Source organism: Octopus sinensis, linkage group LG19 (genome assembly GCF_006345805.1).
Source record: "Octopus sinensis linkage group LG19, ASM634580v1, whole genome shotgun sequence".
In the NCBI taxonomy this organism is placed as follows: domain Eukaryota; kingdom Metazoa; phylum Mollusca; class Cephalopoda; order Octopoda; family Octopodidae; genus Octopus; species Octopus sinensis.
Window position 1 is genome coordinate 40,685,658 of NC_043015.1, and position 21,076 is coordinate 40,706,733.

Consider the following 21,076-nt stretch of genomic DNA (forward strand, 5'->3'; position numbering starts at 1 on the left):
CCACATCTACAAGAACCATTCTGCTCTGCTGTCCTCATCCCTTCCAGGACTTTTATCTCCTTTATATGCATGACAAATCATTCCATGTGACTGCTCTCCATGTTGCAATCAACTCAACAACGCGGCTGCTTTTTTGTTAAGTCAGGTCACATCATAAAGTTAGGGGACTTCTTAGCTTTTACAATATGGCTTTGGGACACAAGTATCACCTCCAAATCCATTATGTACCTTCCAGGTTTTAGTATCGTGGAAAAAAAATCTGGATTTTGACAGCACTTTCTAAACACACACACACATACAAACTATAAATGATGGTGCTTGGTATACTCAACAATGCAGTGTATTCTGAACTTGTATGCATGTGCACACAACATGTACTCTGAAGATCTAAGTCCAGTGATTATTGTTAGTGGGTCTAAGAAACAGAGAAGCCCTCCATGGGTCCACAAGGCCTTTTGTGACAAACACAAAGTAATCTCTCTCTCTCTCTCTTTATATATATAATAGAAATAATGGACTCTCTCCCATCATTAGACAATGTATGAGCATTCGACAATTTCTTACCGAATAACAACACAGATGATTTGTTTATAATGATCAAATGTTTGTGTAGAAATAAGCTCAGTCCCTCCATCAAATCGACATTACCTGTACAGGTGCAATTGAGTGCTAGATGTCAGGTGTCGAAATGATCGCAAAGCAACGTGAAATGAAGTGCTTTGTTCAAGAACACAATGCAATGTTCAGTCTGGGAATTGAACCCACGATCTCACAATCATGAGTGCAACACCCTAACCACTAAGCCATGTATATTTAGTTTACCTTTCCGTTAAGGTAAGATCAACAAAAAAAGTACTCCATCTGGTGAGAAATAAATGTTATGGGCTACTAATAGTTTCATACATTGGAGATGTTTTCTAAGCAGGTTTTGATAATACACCTTGTGTCTCCAAGTAATCTTCAGGCTCTGGGCACATGGCATATACAAGTTACAAATCAGAACAAAAGAATCGTGAGAAAGAAATGAGATGAAGGCGAATGTGAAAAGTGGAAGGGTGAAAGAAACGGAAAAAGAAAGGAAAAAAAGAACAAAGAGAATTAGAGTTATGTTCCTTTTGACCATACACCCATAAAACATGTTGGTGTAGAATCAACGGAAAGGGTCTAAAGTCTACAATACAGCTGCTCAGTCTGGAGAAGGCGGTGTTCTCCAATTCATTAAAAGAAACTTGTACATATGTTTGCCTTTGCTGAAAATTTCTGATCTGGAATTCAGCAGAGCAGTAGAATTCTTAGATCTAAAAAGGATATGTGATCTTTCATCCGAACTTGCATTTTTTGACACATTAACCTATAGCATCGATTTTTCTACCATTTTCCACTTGACTGTATATGGTGTGGAGTTGGTCTACAGGTGGAAAATCACAGAAAACTCCACGCCATAGGTTAATGGATAAAAATATGCAAGCTATGCATAGCTGAAAGATTACATATCCTTTTTAGATCTAAGAATTCCACTGCTCTGCTGAATCCCAGATCAGAAATTTTCAGCAAAAGCAAACATATGGACTAGTTCCTTTTGGTGAATTGGAGATTACAACCCTCTCCGCATTGAGCAGCTGTATCGCAGACTTTAGAACCCTTCCATGGATTCAAAGTATGATGCAATTAGTAGCTCATAGCTATATACTGTGTACATTAACCAATCATCATCATCATTATAGTTTGATGTCTACTTTCCATGCTGGCATGGGTTGGACGATTTGACTGAGGACTGGCAAACCAGGAGGCTGCACCAGGCTCCAATCTGATCTGGCAAGGTTTTTACAGCTGGATGCCTTTCCTAATGCCAACCACTCCAAGAGTGTAGTGGGTGCGTTTTATGTACCACCAGCACAGGGGCCAGTCAGGTGGCACTGGCAATGACCACACTCGAATGGTAGGAACCAGTCAGGTGGCACTGGCAATGACCACACTCGAATGGTGCTTTTTACGTGCCACCAGCAGAGGAACCAGTCAGGTGGCACTGGCAATGACCATATTCAGAGGGTGCTTTTTACGTGCCACCAGCATGGGACCCAGTCAGGCAGCACTGGCATCAAACACGCTTGCATTGACTTTCAAAAGGGTTTGTTTCTGAAGGATTAAGAATATATTTATTACGGAAGTAGCGAAGTAGAGAAACACGAGGGGCTGACTAACCTGAAGCCCATTCACTGGGTTTGTTCAATATTTAAACATTTTGGAATAAGTTCACTTGAAGCCTGCAAGAGAACGAGGAAAATTAATTAGTCAGATGTCTTTTTAATTAGATTAATATAAATAGATGAATACAACAGAAAGAAATAATTAATTAAATTGAGGAGTAAAAATGCTTTCGGAGAATTTATGATAACTGGATATCATTCAATTGTGACAGCAATTATCAACTAAAAATATATTTTGACATTAAAACAAAGGATTTAAAAAAAAATATTTCTCTACAATTTGCAACATCTAAAGGAGAACTAAAAGATCTTCACAGAACTGTGGTATAAATTAATCCAATGACTTAGTCTTCAGCAGCATGATGGTGGTGGTGGTGGTAGTGGTGGTAGTATTAATAATTATTACAATTATTATTATTATTATTGTTGTTGTTGTTTCTAATTTAGACACAAGTCCAACAATTTTAAAGAAAAGGTGGGTTAGGCAATCATGTTGACTCAGTTCTTGTCTGACACTTTATTTTATTGACCCACGTAGGACAAAACACAAGTTTTGGAAGAATTTTTATCCTCTGAGTATAAACCTCCACACTTAACAATGGTTCTTCAAGGATTTCACTGCAACGTATCCAGGTTTCCTCTCAAAATTTCTTGCTCTAAACAATAAAATGAACTGATATGAAATTGATGTGCAAGTGGCTGAGTACTCCACAGACACACGTACCCTAAATGTAGTTCTCAGGGAGATACAGTGTGACACAGAATGTGACAAGACTGGCCCTTTGAAATACAGGTACAACTCATTTTTGCCAGCTGAGTGGACTGGAGCAATGTGAAATAAAGTGTTTTCCTCAAGGACATAATGTGCTACCGGGAACTGAACTCAGAACCTTGAAGTGGTGAGCCGAATACATAAACCATTAAGCCACGCTCCTACCAACAATAACAACAGCAGGAAAAAAAGCCTCTGAATGACACCATCTGAGAGTGGAGACTAGAGTGGAGGGAAGACTTGAGTGGAGACTAAAGTGGCGGGAAGACTTGAGTGAAGACTAGAGTGGAGGGAAGACTTGAGTGGATACTAGAGTGGAGGGAAGATTTGAGTGGAGACTAAGGTGGAGGGAAGACTTGAGTGGATACTAGAGTGGAGGGAAGACTTGAGTGGAGACTAGAGTGGAGGGAAGACTTGAGTGGAGACTGAGTGGAGGGAAGACTTGAAAGGAGTTTGAGTGGGGGTGGTGGTTATCATCATTTCACTTGTAATGTGTGTGCAGTCTCCATTGTCCTGCTCCACGCCCAGAATGCGGAGATCGGCGGAGATAGTTGATGTTTAGTAAATAAACGAGGCTAACAGTCATTAATTAGTAATTACCATATACAGGTAGAAAACAACGAGGGAGTGGGTGGAGTAGGAGAGAATAGACATTTCCTGAGTTCTTCTTGTCTACGAAGATTCATTGGAAGGAAGAGAGAAGTCATAATTAGGGGAGAGGGTGCAGAGTTTCTACGACTGCAACAATTTTCTGAGAATTACCATTTCCAAAGACTATGATCAATAAACAGGCATATTTCTTTGTACTTATCATCTGGCTTTAGTTCAAGATATCACAAGAATGACAAGGAAACACCCAAGATTTTGGCAACGGTAACCACAACGAAATGCACATGTACGCCATGTATGTATGTGTTTGCGTTTATGCAAATTTTGGGAGTGGGTGGAAACACCCCACCGACAGTTTTGCAGCTGAATTTTTCTTCATGTCAGCTTTCCTGCATTCCCCCTTTGGCAAGCTTTTTTCCCAATCCATACACCACACACCACCACCCACCCACCCACCCATTCACCCCCACCTGGAAACAAACTGCATTTTATCTACAAAAACATCCTCGTTATTCCCCCCTCCCTCCCACTGCTGCCTTCCTTCAACAAAAGACTAAACATACATACATATATATATATATATATATATATATATATATACATATATAAATACATATATATATATATATATGTATATATATGTGTGTGTGTATATATATATATATATATATATATATACACACACACACTGTGTATGTGTTCATATATATGTGTCTGTATGTAATATATAAACGAAGCACTGAGGTAGCAGGTAACTTGTAAATAAATTTTTGTCTTTTAACAAACATCCAGTTCGTCTGACTGTCCAAATACTATCACCCCTGATGCTATAACCCCTGATTAAATCACAGGATTCTCTCAGTCAGACAAACATGAAAACAGCTCAACTAGTTTCACCTGGTCATTGCCAACTCATCAGGAATGGCTACTACTTCAGGTCTACAGAGAGAAAAGAGAGAATATTTATAAACTCTGCCGGATCAAGATTGAAGCCTGGTGCGGCCATCTGGTTTGCGAGCCCTCAGTCATTCATCCAACCCATGCTAGCATGGAAAGCGGACGTTAAACAACGATGATGATGATGATGATGACAAGCCAGCACTGACTTTGCTGTGAGTACACATCAGTACATTCATTAGTGTTGTATGCTAATTAACATAATCACTGACACTAAGTGTTTGTAAATGAGTTGTAAATAAATCTACACATGTATGTTTATTTGGTAAGTACTAAGCAGAAAATTACAGAAGATTACAAGATAAAGAGACAAATACAAAAAAGTACAAGAGTTGAGTACAACAGAGTACGAAAACAAAGGCCTCTTTTTTATCTTTTACTTGTTTCAGTCATTGGACTAAGGCCATGCTGGGGCAACACATTGAAGAATTTTAGCTTAACAAATCAACCCCAGTATCTATTTTATTACTCTCTTTTGCTGAACCTCAATGTTACAGGGATGTAAACAAACCAACATGGGTTGTCAAGCAGAGGGGGTGGGTAAACACAAAGATACACACACACAACGGGCTTCTTTCAGTTTCCATCCACCAAATCTACTCACAAGGCCTTGATTGGCCCGAGACTATAGTAGAATACACTTACTCAAGGTACCAAGCAGTGGGACTGAACCTGGAACCATGTGGTTGGGAAGCAAGCTTCTTACCACACAGCCACACCCTACACCCAAGAGAGTACAGAGGAGGAGGTGATGAGAATTTGATAAGGGGTCGTAACAAGAGGTAAATAAGAATAAGGAAAAGATAACTTCAAAAGATAACTTCAAAAGAGTACAAGACAGCAAATGTACCAACAGAAAGAGTACACGTAAAAGAGGACAAAAGTAATTTTAGAAGAGTTTATGAAGCCAAGAGTGGAGAGCACAAAAGTAAGGGAGGTAACTGACAAATGATGACCATCACCACTGATCGTGGATCCTAATTTTCTTTTCTTTGAGGGAATTCTGAAGGTTTATAAAAGATTCATATTTGAGAATAGAAATATGAATGAACATGAAATTGGGGTCAGACAGTTGCCCCCACTGTTAGGGGTGGGGCTGGCAGTGGGGGGGGGGAGGGCAACTGTGGTCACATTTTTAACTGGTAGGAAAAAGTAGGTTTTTCTAGATTGTTCTCTGACGTTTTTATAAATATTGATAAACAGGAAGTGAAAAGGGGAAGAGAAATGCTCGGCTAGATACAAGAGTATGGCGCTAATGGTTTATTTACGTATGGTGTTGTACGAGAGCGGGGTGGAAAGATATGCGTGTGTGCGCGCGTGTGTGTGTGTTTATATAAACTCACATACACACACACATGTACATGCATATGGTGTCTAAGCAATAAAAAATCTGATTTCTCGAAAAACAGGATATATGAATGGGGTACGTAGTGGTACTTATTGTTGTATAGCTCCAGGTCAGGCCCCAATCATGCAGGCCTATGATTAAAGGCATTCCAGCCGTGACCATCACTGTGATTTTGTATAACTGAGGGTTACACTGATCAAGGTGTCCTCCTCTTTTTTTTAAAAGCAGCATGGTGTGGTTTGAGGTAACTTGGCAGCTATTTCTAGCAGGTTAGTGAGGCATCCTCTTCAACCAGATTGTTTGTTCTTGTTATTTACTTCCAGACCAACACTGACAGACATTCCAATCATAACCACCTTGTCTTTCCTGGAATTCTGTATAACTTCATTATCTAGTAATTCCTTTTCTTATCTAAGAAAAGTAGGTTGAGATTTGAATGAGATTTGGCTGCTATTTCTGCCAGCTTAAGGTGATTGCATACAGACCCCTTCACTAGCCAAATAACTGGGGTTAAGCATAGTGGGGTAGGTAGGTAGTAAAGGGAGATAATAGGGGTGTATAGAGGGTGGGGTTAACTGGAACAAACAAGTAGTTGACATGCCATCTTCTGGAATTCTCTTCCTGCATTAACCAAAATATACATCTGCGTTTGCTACTTTCCTATCCTCCCCACCCAAAAATGTAAACCCCCCACCGCACCAGAACCGGGCCTTCTACTACGATCTTCTATCTTTTACTTGTTTCAGTCATTAGAACGTGGCCATGCTGGGACACTATTTTGAAGAATTTTTTAGTCAAATGAATCGACCCCAGGACCTAGATCTTTCGTTGTCTTTTTTTAAGTTTGATTTCCATTCTATTGGTCCCTTTTACCGAACTGATAAGTTATGGGAACATAAACAAACCAACACCAGTTGTCAAACAGCAGTGGGGGACAAACAGAGAAACAAAGGCATATACAGGCAAAGTGGCTGAGTTCCTCTCGAACGTTCGGCCTGACGGAGCCAAAGTGGTTGAGTTCCTTTTGAGTGTTGGGCCTCGTGGAAACAGGCCTCACCGGGGGGCAATAACCAAAACCTTTGGCATTATGTTGTGCTTGAGAAGAAGACCCATGAAGCCGAGCAAAATTGCTGTCGCGGCAGATACCAGTGTCACACTAATTGGCACCGAGGTGTCATGCAAAACCCCCCACTACACTCTGCTGAGTGGTTGGTGTTAGGAAGGGCATTCAGCTGTAGAAAACCATGCCAAATCAGACTGGTGTCTGGTGCAGCCTCCCAGGTAATCAGCCCAGTCAAACCATCCAACCCATGCCAGCATGGACAATGGACGTTAAATGATAATGATGATGATGATGGTATGTTAAACTGTCGTATGTCCAAATTTGGCCATGTGTTTTTTTTTTTCAATATTTATCTCTGCTTGCAATAGCCGATTCTTTTGGTCAAACTATTGTATCTCCAGCTCCTTCAGATGCCAAAATATCAAAAATTGTCAAAGTGTAATACAACGGTTTTGTTATGGGATGGTGAAACTATTTTTTCGTTTTCTGAAAAACACACACACACATACGACAGGCTTCTTTCAGTCTCCATTTCCGAAATCCGCTTACAGGGCTTTGGCTGGCCCTGAAGCTATAGTAGAAGACACTTGCCAAAGGTGCCATGCAGTGGTACTGAGCCCAGAACCATGTGATTTGGAAGCAAGCTTCTTACTACACAGCTACTCTTGCTATTCTTACCCATATTCTACCCTATACCACAATGCCAGTAGTAACGAAGCACCATTTCCCCGAGTCCCTCACTAAACCACAACACCAACACCACACATCTTGAGAGTCAGCAAAGACACTTGATTTGCTAGAATTAGCAGCCAATGCTTCTCAGATCACACTTTGCATGAGAGAAGAACACCAATAGGTGCAGGTGTGACTGTGTAGTAAGAAATGGTAAGAGGCGGCGAGCTGGCAGAAACGTTAGCACGCCGGGCGAAATGCGTAGCCGTATTTCGGCTGCGCTACATTCTGAGTTCAAATTCCACCAAGGTCGACTTTGCCTTTCATCCTTTCGGGGTCAATAAATTAAGTACCAGTTACGCACTGGGGTCGATGTAATCGACTTAATCCGTTTGTCTGTCCTTGTTTGTCCCCTCTATGTTTAGCCCCTTGTGGGTAGTAAAAAAATAGGTATTTCATCTGCTGTTACGTTCTGAGTTCAAATTCCACCGAGGTCGACTTTACCTTTCATCTTTTCGGGGTCGATAAATTAAGTACCAGTTATGCACTGGAGGTCGATGTAATCGACTTAATCCCTTTGTCTGTCCTTGTTTGTCCCCTCTATGTTTAGCTCCTTGTGGGCAATAAAGAAATAAGAAGCTTGCTTCCCAACCACATGGTTCCAGGTTCAGTCCCACTGCATGGCACCTTGGACAAGTGTCTTCTACTAGAGCTTCAGGCCGACCAAAGCTTTATGAGTGGATTTGGTAGTTAGAAACTGAAAAGAAGCCTGTTGCTATGTGTGTGTGTCTGTCTGTCTGTCCATCCCTCCCCACCACTTGTCAACCAGTGTTGGTTTGTTTACATCCCTGTAACTTAGTACCAGGCTTTACGAAAAAAAAGTAGGAACTGGCATCGATCCATTCAACTAAAGATTCTTCGAAATGGTGCCCCAGCATGGCCACAGTGTAAGGACTGAAAAAAAGCAAAGAGCAAAAGATTACATGTGGTTGTGGACAGGGTGGCCATGGCTAGACTCCCTTTGATCATAGCTCTTGCTGAATTAGGGATGAACAAGGAAAGACACATTAGATAATGTAGTCCTAGATACACTATGCTTGAAGAAATGTTGTGTTAGTCACAGTAAAAAAAATCTTTGATCATTAGTCAACAGGATCGACACTGACCTGTGGCTAAACAACAGCAACAAGGAAGGACACATTAGATTCCGTATGTCTGGATAAAAGGCTGGAGGGTCGCAACTGGAACACCTTCGATCACAGGTCCACTGGATTAGGGTTGGACTGGGCGATAGGGAATTTAAACAACAACAACAACAACGACAACAACATCTGTAAAGACCCACAATAACCACTTCTCTCTTTCTCTCTCTCTCCCTCTCTTTATTTCTCTCTTCCTCTCTTTCTCTCTTCTTTGGTCTATTTTTTAAGAAAAGCTTTTAATTAAATCCACAGCCTCAGTCCTAACCTATTCCCACCCCAACACACACACACACACACACACACACACTTGGTAAATAAACTAATTCTGAGATCAAACAGCGCCAAGGGAAGGCAGAATCCTTTATTTCTTTTGTTGATTTTATTTTTAATCCGCTCCCTTTGACTTTTTCAAAAGTCTCCTACCACCACCACCACCACCACCACCACTGTTGCCACCCTTCCTCCTCCCCCCCAACCTTTCTGATGATCCCCAGAATGGAACCAAAAAGAATTTGCAAACAAACTAATGCTTCGCGACCACCACCACTACAACTACTACTACTACTACTACTACTACTACTACTACTACCGTACAGGAAATAGGGGTGTCCACTGAGACGTCAGCCTATACCACAAACACAACCACTACCGAAACAGTCAGTTTAAACATCGCCACCACCAGAACTACCACCATGACAATCAACAAAACTATACCACCACCACCACCACCACCACCATTCACTACCTTCATGATATGCCAAAACTACCAACACCTCAATACCGGCACTACAACCATTGCCAGCACCACCACCACCACCACCATTGCCCAATTGCTCACATTCTTGACATTCTACAGCTGTCCACCATTAAATACTTGCTATTTTTTATAGACTTAAGTTTTCATTAAGTATATATAGTGTGTGTATATACATAGGCGCAGGAGTGGCTGTGTGGTAAGTAGCTTGCTTTCCAACCACATGGTTCCGGGTTCAGTCCCACTGCGTGGCACCTTGGGCAAGTGTCTTCTGCTATAGCCTCGGGCCGACCAAAGCCTTGTGAGTGGATCTGGTAGACGGAAACTGAAAGAAGCCCGTCGTATATATGTATATATATATGTGTGTGTGTGTATGTTTATGTGTCTGTGTTTGTCCCCCTAGCATTGTTTGACAACCGATGCTGGTGTGTTTACGTCCCCGTCACTTAGCGGTTCGGCAAAAGAGACCGATAGAATAAGTACTGGGCTTACAAAAGAATAAGTTCCGGGGTCGAGTTGCTCGACTAAAAGGCGGTGCTCCAGCATGGCCGCAGTCAAAATGACTGAAACAAGGAAAAAGAAAGAAAAAAAAAGAAAATGTATGTATATGTATGAACGTATGTATGTATGTATGTGTGTAGGGATATATTATCCTGGCAGTTACTGTATTTCCTCTTAATTCGGTTTCACATGCCAGCTAACCACAATGGTCCTCATGTGGTACCCAAGCTAACAGTAAGGTTGCTAGGCTCTGCTAATTATTCTCGCTTGGTAAATCCCAGTGTCCTGTTCAGGGCAGCATAATTTTCATGGCGTATGTAATCTCTATATATATAAAGCTGAAGTTGTCTGTGTATGGCAGGTTTGGTAGCCTTCAATTAACACTGTCTCCTCCGAGACCCTGCGGCGCAAGTTGGCCAAAATTGAGAGTATGATAGAAGAAGGCTTGCTCTTCCTTCCGTAGAAGAAAATATTCAAATCGGACCATGTTAACACCAAAAGTTATTTACATCAAATAGGTGCTTTTTTTCTATGAAAATCCATATTTTTTTTTACGATTTTTTTACTGCTGTGTCGCCATTTTTCGGTGTATTTCAACCGAAAAAATGTTCACTTAAAGAGAATAACAAGCTACATAATGCAAAATTTTTTACTTTTCAAAAATACCAATTCTAAAGGGTCGAAACAAACCCGAGCAACACCGGACGATACTGCTAGTTATTATTAATAATGATGATAAGGAGAACGAAAACTTTTCGCATCCATAATTTTATCTAACAGTTATTTGCAGCATCTTTATGGGACCTACATGTGTTTCAACAACAGCAACTGCACACTGTTGGATATGCAACTCAGCATCATGGTTGGTGCAGTTTCCTCAGCGGGCCTTACCCTCTGCTGTTTCAAAACAGCAGAGGGTAAACAGCTGTTGATGAAACACATCTAGGTTTGTAAAGATGCTGTTAATAACGGTTAAGTAAAATTATGAATGTGAAAAATCACCGTTCTAATTATCAGTATTAATACTAAATATACTGTGGAGTGGTTGGTGTTAGGAAGGGCATCCAGCCATAAAAATCCCTACCAAAACAGACACAGTAGCCTAGGGTAGAGTTTCTACCTGGCCGGCCCCTGTGATCCATCCTACCCATGCATGCATGGAAGATGGATGTTAAATGGGAACTGAAAGGCGTTGCTCCAGCATGGCTGCAGTCAAATGACTTTAAAACAAAAGAATAACAGAATATACTCTTTTACTTGTTTCAGTCATTTGACTGCGGCCATGCTGGAGCACCGCCTTTGGTCGAGCAAATCGACCCTGGGACTTATTCTTTGTAAGCCCAGTCCTTATTCTATCAGTCTCTTTTGCCGAACTGCTAAGTGATGGGGACGTAAACACACCAGCACTTGTCAAGCAATGCTAGAGGGACAAACACAGACACACAAACATATACACACACACATATATACATATATATATATATACGACAGGCTTCTTTCAGTTTCTGTCTACCAAATCCACTCACAAGGCTTTGGTCGGCCCGAGGCTATAGTAGAAGACATTTGCCAAAGGTGCCACACAGTGGGACTGAACCCGGAACCATGTGGTTGGTTAGCAAGCTACTTACCACACAGCCACTCCTACACACACAATCTTCATAATAATAATAATAATAATATTGGTTTCAGATTTTGATACAAGGCCAGCAATTTCAGAGGCAGGGATAAATTGACCCCCATCAGCCGCAGTGCTCAACTGGTCCTTATTTCATCAATCAAATTCAGCAGAATCTGAACTTCAGAATGTAAAGAGGAATGAAATACCGTCAACAGTTCTGCCAGCTTTCCACCTTGTACTACTACTACTACTACTACTACTACCACTACTACTACTACTGCTACTACTGCTACTACTACTACTACTACTACATCATCATAATAATAATAATAATAATAATAATAATAATAATAATAATAATATTATTTAAGTTCAGTTTCCCATTTTGATGTGGGTCAGGTGAGGATTTTCCATGACCGGGTACCATTTCCGTTACCAATCTCTCTCTCCCTCCCGCCCGGCACGCTTCCGAGTAAGGTAAATAACTAACCATTTCCCTTTATTCTAAGTCACCACAACCATACAAGCCAACACCAGGAGCACTACCACCACAAACGCAACAGCTGCCCATACCACCATACCAGCCACCACTATCTCTGCCGTCATTAAGTACCCTCCACCCCCACCTCACCTTGCCATTCACTGTTAAGGTTGCTGAAACCAATCAAAAGTGGAAATTAATTGCCATCCTTAAGTCATTGATGTTTACTTAACACCTTACTTTGATTAATCAACAGGTGAGCTTCAGAAATCTATAAACTTAGACATACATATTTATACACACAAATATAGATATATATATAAGCACACACACACACATATATATATATACATATGTATATGTGCATGCGTGTGTGTGTATATATATATATATATATACGCATACACTCTCTGTCTCTCTCTCCATATATATATATATATATTATATAAATATTAGGGAATAAATCCAAATTTACAGGGAAAAAATTAGATTTAGGATTAAATCCAATTTTATAGTAAAATATTATATAATATTAATTCGAGACAAAACGACTATTTTGCAAAACAAACAAGGAAAGACTTAATCAATACATAAAAATTTTAATATAAAATTAATAAACCGCCACTACAATCGTTTCATGTCTTCAAATGACATTTGAAGACATGAAACGATTGTAGTGGCGGTTTATTTCTTTATATTAAAAATTTTTATGTATTGATTAAGTCTTTCCTTGTTTGTTTTGCAAAATAGTTGTTTTGTCTCGAATTAATATTATATATATATATATATATATATATATATATATATATATATCAAAATAAGCAACAAGGATATCCAAGGTAGAGTAGTACAATTGTTTCATTCTACTCTACCTTGTATATCCTTGTTGCTTATTTTGACTATAATCACCCCATTTGATTTATATGGATTATACCATACAAAATACTGATGCCTTTAACTTAAGTACCATATTCATCTGAATCTAAATTTTGCTGAACTATATATATATATATATATATATATATATACATGCATATAAATGATGCCATGCACACACGCACATACATATATATATATATATAGATGCACACACTCAAATATACATATACAGACACACACAGGTATATACATATATGGATACATACACACAGATATACAACCACCCGCATTCTAAAAATAAATCCAGCTTTTTAATGTCTCTCTCTCTCTCCCTCCCACCCCAAATATACACCCACAGGTGCCTGTAGGTTCTACATTTTTAAATGACTTAAAATGAAATTAAAAATAACAATGCCAAATTTGGTTATAGCTCTTGTACCTTCAACACACCCATATGTGTGTGTGTGTGTGTGTGTGTGTGTGTGTGTATAAGGTGTGTATTTATATAAATATTATGTATGTGTGTATGCATGTGTGTGTGCATGTGTGAGTGTGTGCATGTGTGTGAGTGTGTGTGTGTGGTGTGTGTGTGTATGTGTGTGTGTGTGTATGTGTGTGTGTGTGTGAATTATCAGAATTGGTAGAGCACTGGATGAATCACGTGTGGCATTTAGTTACATCCATTAATTTGAACATTCCAGGTTCAAATCCAACAAAAGCCATCCATTCTTCAGTTGTTCTGGGATTCATAAAATAAAGTACCAGTGACATACTGAGGGTCAATGTAACCGTTTATACATTCTTCCTTCATACCATTATGTAATAAATCTATGATCAGTGACATTCCAACTATGACCAACCTGCCTGTATATCAAGAAACGGTTCTACTGTCACCTGTATCTCATTTTATATATTTAAGATAGCATGGAGTGAGTGAAGGAGATTTAGCTGTTGTTTCTAGCAATTTAAGTGGTTGGATTAGTACACCTTGGTGAGCCTTTAATTCTTGAGTTCAAATCCTGCTGGAGTTAACAGAATACTTGATCCTTCTAAGGTGCATGGCTTAGTGGTTAGGGTGTACAGGTCATGGTTGTAAGGTAGTGAGTTTGATTCCTGGCAGTGATCACCGCTTCTTTACATCTATGGCCTTGATGATCAGCCTGACTTCTCAGGGTTAAACAACAACAACACTATCAACACCTGAGGCCTATTTGTTCCCATACAAAACAGGTACCAGCAATGTTGTGTTGTGAAGGCGCATGGCTCAGTGGTTAGAGCACCAGGCTTACAATCATGAGGAAGTGAGTTCAATTCCTGGACCAGGCGGTGTGTTGTGTTCTTGAGCAAGACACTTTATTTCATGTTGCTCCAGTTCACTCATCTGTAGAAATGAGTTATGATGTCACAGGTGCCAAGCTGTATCGGCCCCTTTGCCTTTCCCTTGGACAACATCAGTGGCATGGATAGAGGAGGCTGGTATGCACGGGTGACTGCTGGTCTTCTATAAACAGCCCCACCTGGAGTATAACTTTCTAGGTGCAATTCCAGGGTCTTTCACGACTGAAGGAGTCTTTACCCAATATTGTGTCAACTGAACTACCTGGAAAAACTAACTTTGTGCTGATTGATAACGAATCAACGGCAGAGTTTGGATTGAGGTGTGAATGTTGTGTTGAATGTCTGATGGTAAGCTACAGGGTGGTATAGACATGTGGGAGAAACAGTGAATGTGAGAGAAACAAGGTGTGTTTAATGTCAACCTGTGTCATACATGAGCAAACTTTCTCGAGAATCAGGTCACATGAGACATGACTCATCCTTGGGTGTGCTGCACCACTTAAAAGAGAAAATTCGAGTCAATTTTTTTGTCAGGTGTGCCACTCGGGATGTTGCACAGGCTGCAGATTGTCCCATATGGACATGGAGCAGTGAATGTGGGAGATTTGTGGCAGTTGGACAGAAATGAGGCAAAGGTTGGTGACAGGAAGGACATTTGTTTCAGAAAAGAATTACCACAATAAATTACATCTAACCCATGCAAACATGGAAAAATAGAGGATAAAACGATGGTGATGTTGGTGGATATATATCACTATCATCACCATCATCATCAGGAGATATGTATAGATATTTCTTTACTGCCCACAAGGGGCTAAACATAGAGGGGGCAAACAAGGACAGACAAATGGATTAAGTTGATTACATCGACCCTGACCCCAGTTCATAACAGGTACTTAATTTTTCGACCCCCCCACCCTGAAAGGATGGAAGGCAAAGTTGACCTTGGTGGAATTTGAACTCAGAAGGTAATGGCTTCCTCAGGTGTGCTTGCTAATGTTTCTGCCAGCTGGAAGCCTTGAGAGGACAAACAAGGACAGATAGGAGATATGTATATAGAGAGAAAAGGAGTGGTGTTTGTTTGTTTGTTTGTGGGGCCCCAACATCCATAAAAGAATTTGCCTTCTTAAATAAAACAAAAGAAAAAAAAAAAAGAAACTGAAATTGTATTATCATAGTTGGCCTGGTCAGCAATTACAGCCATCCCCAACACCACCACCACCACCACCACCACCACCACAAACAACTACTGCTGCTACTACTGACCAGGACAGAGTGGCAGGTGTCAGTTTTGGCAGAGGTCAATGTTTCTTTAGATTGCTCAAGTGTGAATGACTGTTGTTAAGACAAAAGCCAAGCAGAAAGGTTGGTTATTATTTCGAGGGGAGGGGGACAGAGGTGACCAATGAAGCACTTGACTCCTCTTTAAACATTTTGGCAAAACAAAACACTACACACAAACAAGAAACGGCTTTTGTTATCACATTGATTTTCTGTACATCAGTGTATGCCTGCCTGCCCCTGTGTGTGTGTATGCATGAGTGTCCATCCCTTGGCAGACCAATCAGTGCTTTCTTTTATTTACTAACAACTTAAAAGAAGAGAAGGACTCTTTACAAGAAAGCACCAGGTTTTTTGCTGATGGAAAAGTTGGCAAAAGATATATACATGCAATATATATATATACATACATACATACATATATAATATATATATATTCTTTTACTCTTTTACTTGTTTCAGTCATTTGACTGCGGCCATGCTGGAGCACTGCCTTTAGTCCAGCAAATCGATCCCAGGACTTATTCTTTTGTAAGTCCAGTACTTATTCTATCAGTCTCTTTTGCCGAACCGCTAAGTAACGGGGACATAAACACACCAGCATCGGTTGTCAAACAATGCTAGGGGGACAAACACAGACACACAAACATACAATATATATATATATATATATATATATATATATATATACATATATACGATGGGCTTCTTTCAGTTTCCGTCTACCAAATCCACTCACAAGGCTTTGGTCGGCCCGAGGCTATAGTAGAAGACACTTGCCCAAGGTGCCAAGCAGTGGGACTGAACCCGGAACCATGTGGTTGGTATACAAGCTACTTACCACACAGCCACATATATATATATATATATTTATATATATATATATATATATATATGACATACACATGCATATATATGAATATATAAACAACGAGAAAGACAAATGGAAAACAGAACATAAAGAGCGACCCTTCATCAGTTGCTGGCTGCCTATCTATGAGTCTTCGAAGGCAGTTGCTCCCATAAATACCTCACCACACAGCCTTACCTCTACACACTCACACACAGAGGCTTCCTCACAGTTTCTGTCTACCAAATCCACTCACAAGGCGTTGGTCATCGTAGGGCTAGAGTAGAAGGCACTTGCCCAAGGTGCCATGAAATGGGATTGAACACCCTGAACTGCAGGGTTGCATTCATAGAAACCAAAAGTGTCCCTTAACAATTTCTCCTTATCAATGCTTAAAATAAGGACCCTGCAAAGAGCAGCATGGAACCCTCATCTCAATCCACATATTTCCATCTGTAAATGAAAGCCAAACGTAACACCCTGTTATCATCATCATCAACAACAACACTTTTTTTTTTTTACCCTTCATCTTCAAAATGATTAACCAATTAGCTCAGCGCACCCAGATGTGTCACTATTACACCAAAGTACCACCCTGCCATAATAATACTATATGACTAATTAAGGTATGGTATATAGTTTTAGGATGGAGCCTGGGTGGAATTGGTAGAGGAGAGGTAAAAAAAATACCTTCTAGTAATTACATCCCATTACTTTCTGAGTTCGATTCCTGTCCTGTTCTACATACCTGAGTAGTATTGTAGCTTGAATCACTCTTGAGTTTTCGATATGAGTAGTACTCCAACATGAGTCATACTTGAGATTTAAATCAAAGTAGTACTCCAACATAGGCCAAATTTGAGTGTTTCTGAGCAGGACCTCAATGCAACTCACACATGAGCTTCTTATCTTGAGCAGAGCTTCAGCATGAGTGACACTTGAGTTCTGAAGTGTTTGGATGAGGTCAACTCAAAGAAGATATTTGCAAATTGTTGTATTACTCTTGAATACTGTTCTGATGTCATATGGGCCGCGTATCTTTTGTATCTTTTCGGAGAGGCCTTTCCCATAGGGCAGACAGACTATAGGCATTTTATTGGTTTCCTCCTCTCTTTTCTTCATAATTAAATATAGAACTGAAATAAATTATTATATTTATAGAAGGAAGACTATCAAGGGGCACTGGAAGGATGCATGAGGGCCACATGCAGCCCTGGGGTCCACAATTGAGAGCCGCTTCTTCTTCAGTGATAACATATACACTACATGTTTACAACATGTAGGTCTTTCATTCATTTCAGTGAAGGAAACATGGTTAGGTAGTTCTAATTAGAGCAAGTTATTAGCAGATGAGTAAGTGACCAAATGACCGAGTGACCTAGTATACCAAGCTAACCAAATAACAGTTCTACACCAGAAACGAGCAAGGAAGATGTCTAAATAAAGGAATGATGAAAAGAAAACAAAATAAAAAAAAAACCACCTCAACAATCTTGTTTTTCAAGATTCCAATCCTTACCACATCACCAGCAGTGGTGGTCGTGGTTGTGGTGGTGGCAGTGATGGAGGTGGTAGGGGTGGTGGTGGCAATGGCAGCAATGGTGATGTCATCATCACAATCATTACTGTTGCCACCTTCATGTGTCAGGGGAGGACACATTAGGTAATGTAGTCCTAGATATACTAGGCCCTGAATAAAAGAAGAGGCAGTTATGGCTGGAATGGCTTCAATCAAAGGTCAGCTAGAGCAAGGATGAATCAGGGTCAAAACATTCACAGCTATCATCATCATCATCATCATCAGTTTTGACACACACATGAGGTGACTATGGTGATAATGATTGTGATAGTGCTGTTGCTGTTGATGGTGATGACACCACCATCGCCACCACCACCACCAGTTAAGATCAAAAGCCATGAGAGCCACTGCCTGGTACTGCATCAGGGCATTTACTATTATGGCCAGTATAAATGGACCAATTCTGAGGTTTCACCTGTAATTGAAAAGGTATCATAAAAGGAGAAAGGGGCTCTCTACCCACCTTTTGACCAGGACCCGTGGCTTTTATGGGTTTTTCCACGTGAGACCTTTTCTTTTTTTTGAAGCAGCGTCTCCTCTATTGGGAGTTTTTTCGTTGTTATATTGCTTTTTACTCGTTTTTTTTTTTTTCACAAACGGACAAAACCTTTTGTAACCTTTCATCCTGTTTTGTCCCTTTATGTTTTCCAATTATATTTGTCAGCCCTTGTGGCCAATAAAAAGAATTATTATTATTATTATATTATTATTATTATTATTATAAGGCTGCAAACTGGCAGAACCGTTAGTACACTGGACAAAATGCTTAGTGGTATTTCACCCATCACTACAGTCTGAGTTCAAATTCCGGCGAGGTTGACTTTGATCTTCATCCTTTTGGGGCCAATAAATTAAGTACCAGCTGGACACTGGATCTGATGTAATCAACTTCCCCTTCCCCTCAAAATTGCTGGTCTTATGCCAAAATTAGCATTATTATTATTACTATTATTTTCACGATCTGAGTTCAAATTCTGCCGAGGTCAACTTTGCCTTTTATCTTTTCAAGGTCAATAAATTAAGTACCAGTAAAACACTGGGGATGATGTAATCAACTAATCTCCTTTCCCAAAATTTCAGGCCTTGTGACTTTAGTAGAAAGGATTATTATTATTATTATTTCTACTACTACTACTACTACTACTACTACTACTAATTATAAGGTGGCAAGCTGGCAGAATCATTAGCACACTGGACGAAATGCTTAGTGGTATTTCAGCCGCCACAATGCCCTGAGTTCAAATTTGCCTTTCATTCTTTCAGGGTTGATAAAATATTTTACCATTAAATTTTACAGCAACACATCATAGTTACAAGCTATAACCAGAATGGTTCTGGGTTCAATTCTACCACTGTTATTTTCTGGCAAAACAAGTCAACATGGTATGTAGCATAAATATTCAAACATTATCTTTCCAAATCTATACACCCTTCACTCTTAGATACACTTGTTTCAAAATACAATTCCTCCAGTTTAAATGACTTTTTACCTATATTAGAAAATTCTTTGTGGTTATGTATTTATGGATGTTCCGAATTCAAAGTAGACCTTCTCTTTAGTTTTGGCTGTAAATTTTTCATCTGAAGAATTCAACTTGTATGGCAGGAAAAATGGTAGACAGAACTCGGGACAAGTGACTCAATATTGGCCAAATATCTTCTGAGGGAAATTTGGAAAACAGAAAATGTAATGTAAGTTCGTTATATCACAAGCTTATCTTCTTGTTAATCTGGTGCAATGTTTATCTGTCACACAATAGCTGTGACCTGCTTTATTCCCCAACACCGCCAACGAGAATAACAACAAGCACTCTGATCAGCTAGAAATAGCAGCTGAATCTCCTGCAAATCACACTCTTCTGTCCAAAGAAAAAGATGCTGTATTGGTCAATGAGGCCACTGGTATATAAATAAAGACAGGATGATCATGACCATACTGGCTTTGCTCATAGGTTTGCCTAGGGCTAAAGAATAACAACGAGGCCAAGAGAATGTGTGGAAGGAAGGCAGGAGAGGTAGAAAGGTGTAACTTGAAGGAATGCGGAAGCCTCCCCTTCCTACCTGGCCCACCCACCCTCATTACTGAATAACAACAAGTCTGCAATAAGAGGGAGCAATTTGGTTGAGTACAAGCTTGTTAACCCACAGATATTAGGGTCAATTGAGAGCAAGTGACATTTCAGGTTGACTGGTGTCTGGGGCAAATATGTTAATTTGTGACGGGAGGGGAGGGGAGGGGCGAGGGGGTGGGGGGTTATGAATAGGAGAATGATGTTTAAAGGGTTTGGGTGAGGGAGAGAGTTGTGGGAGTGAGGGATTAGGAGAGAGATGTGCGGGGGGGTTGTAGGGTGAGGAATTGAGAACCTGAGGGAGGGAGGGTGGGTGGGAGAAGATAGATGCCAGAAGATTGTGTGTGTGTGTGTGTGTGGCAGGGTGGGGGGATGTATCATTGTAAACAAGAGTTGCAGAGAGAGAGAGAGAGAGAGAGAGAGATCCATGTTTGGAAGGTGATGCAGGTAGGGGAGAGAGAGGGGGAGAAAGACAGAGAGAGGGAGAGAAAGAGAATGAGGGAAAGAGAGAAAGAGAATGAGAAGGAGAGAAAGTGGAGAGAGGAGAGGGAGAGAAAGTGGAGAGAGGAGAGGGAGAGAGAGAGAGAGAGAAAGAGGAGTGAGAGAGAGAGAGAGAGCATGTGGGAGAGAGAGAGAGAGAGTGTGTGATGTAAAGAGAAAGAGAGAGAGTAACTGCTTTGTGCCTCTCCCCCATCCTCTCCACCCTCCCATATACTCTTCACTCTTGGAATTATCTCAGAATACAATTCCGCATCTCTCCTCCAACGAAGGGTCCAGCCCATAACTTCAGACTTCACATTATCATACGACCCCTTTTAACAGATTTTAGAAAATGCTTTGATGTCATTCATTTATGGATCTTTATGTTCTGAGTTCAAATCTTGCTCAGATTAACT

The 21,076-nt window shown here is 40.2% G+C and overlaps 1 protein-coding gene across 5 annotated transcripts in view; it reads right to left on the minus strand.

Moving 5' to 3' along the window:
- Positions 1–21,076, minus strand: part of LOC115222094 (fibronectin type-III domain-containing protein 3A) — a 349,812-nt gene that overhangs the window by 272,708 nt on the left and 56,028 nt on the right. For all 5 annotated transcript variants that reach the window (XM_036511332.1, XM_036511331.1, XM_029792195.2 and 2 more), the window contains exon 2: positions 2,203–2,264. The gene's annotated coding sequence lies outside the window, so the exon portion shown is untranslated. The remainder of the gene's footprint in view (positions 1–2,202; positions 2,265–21,076) is intronic.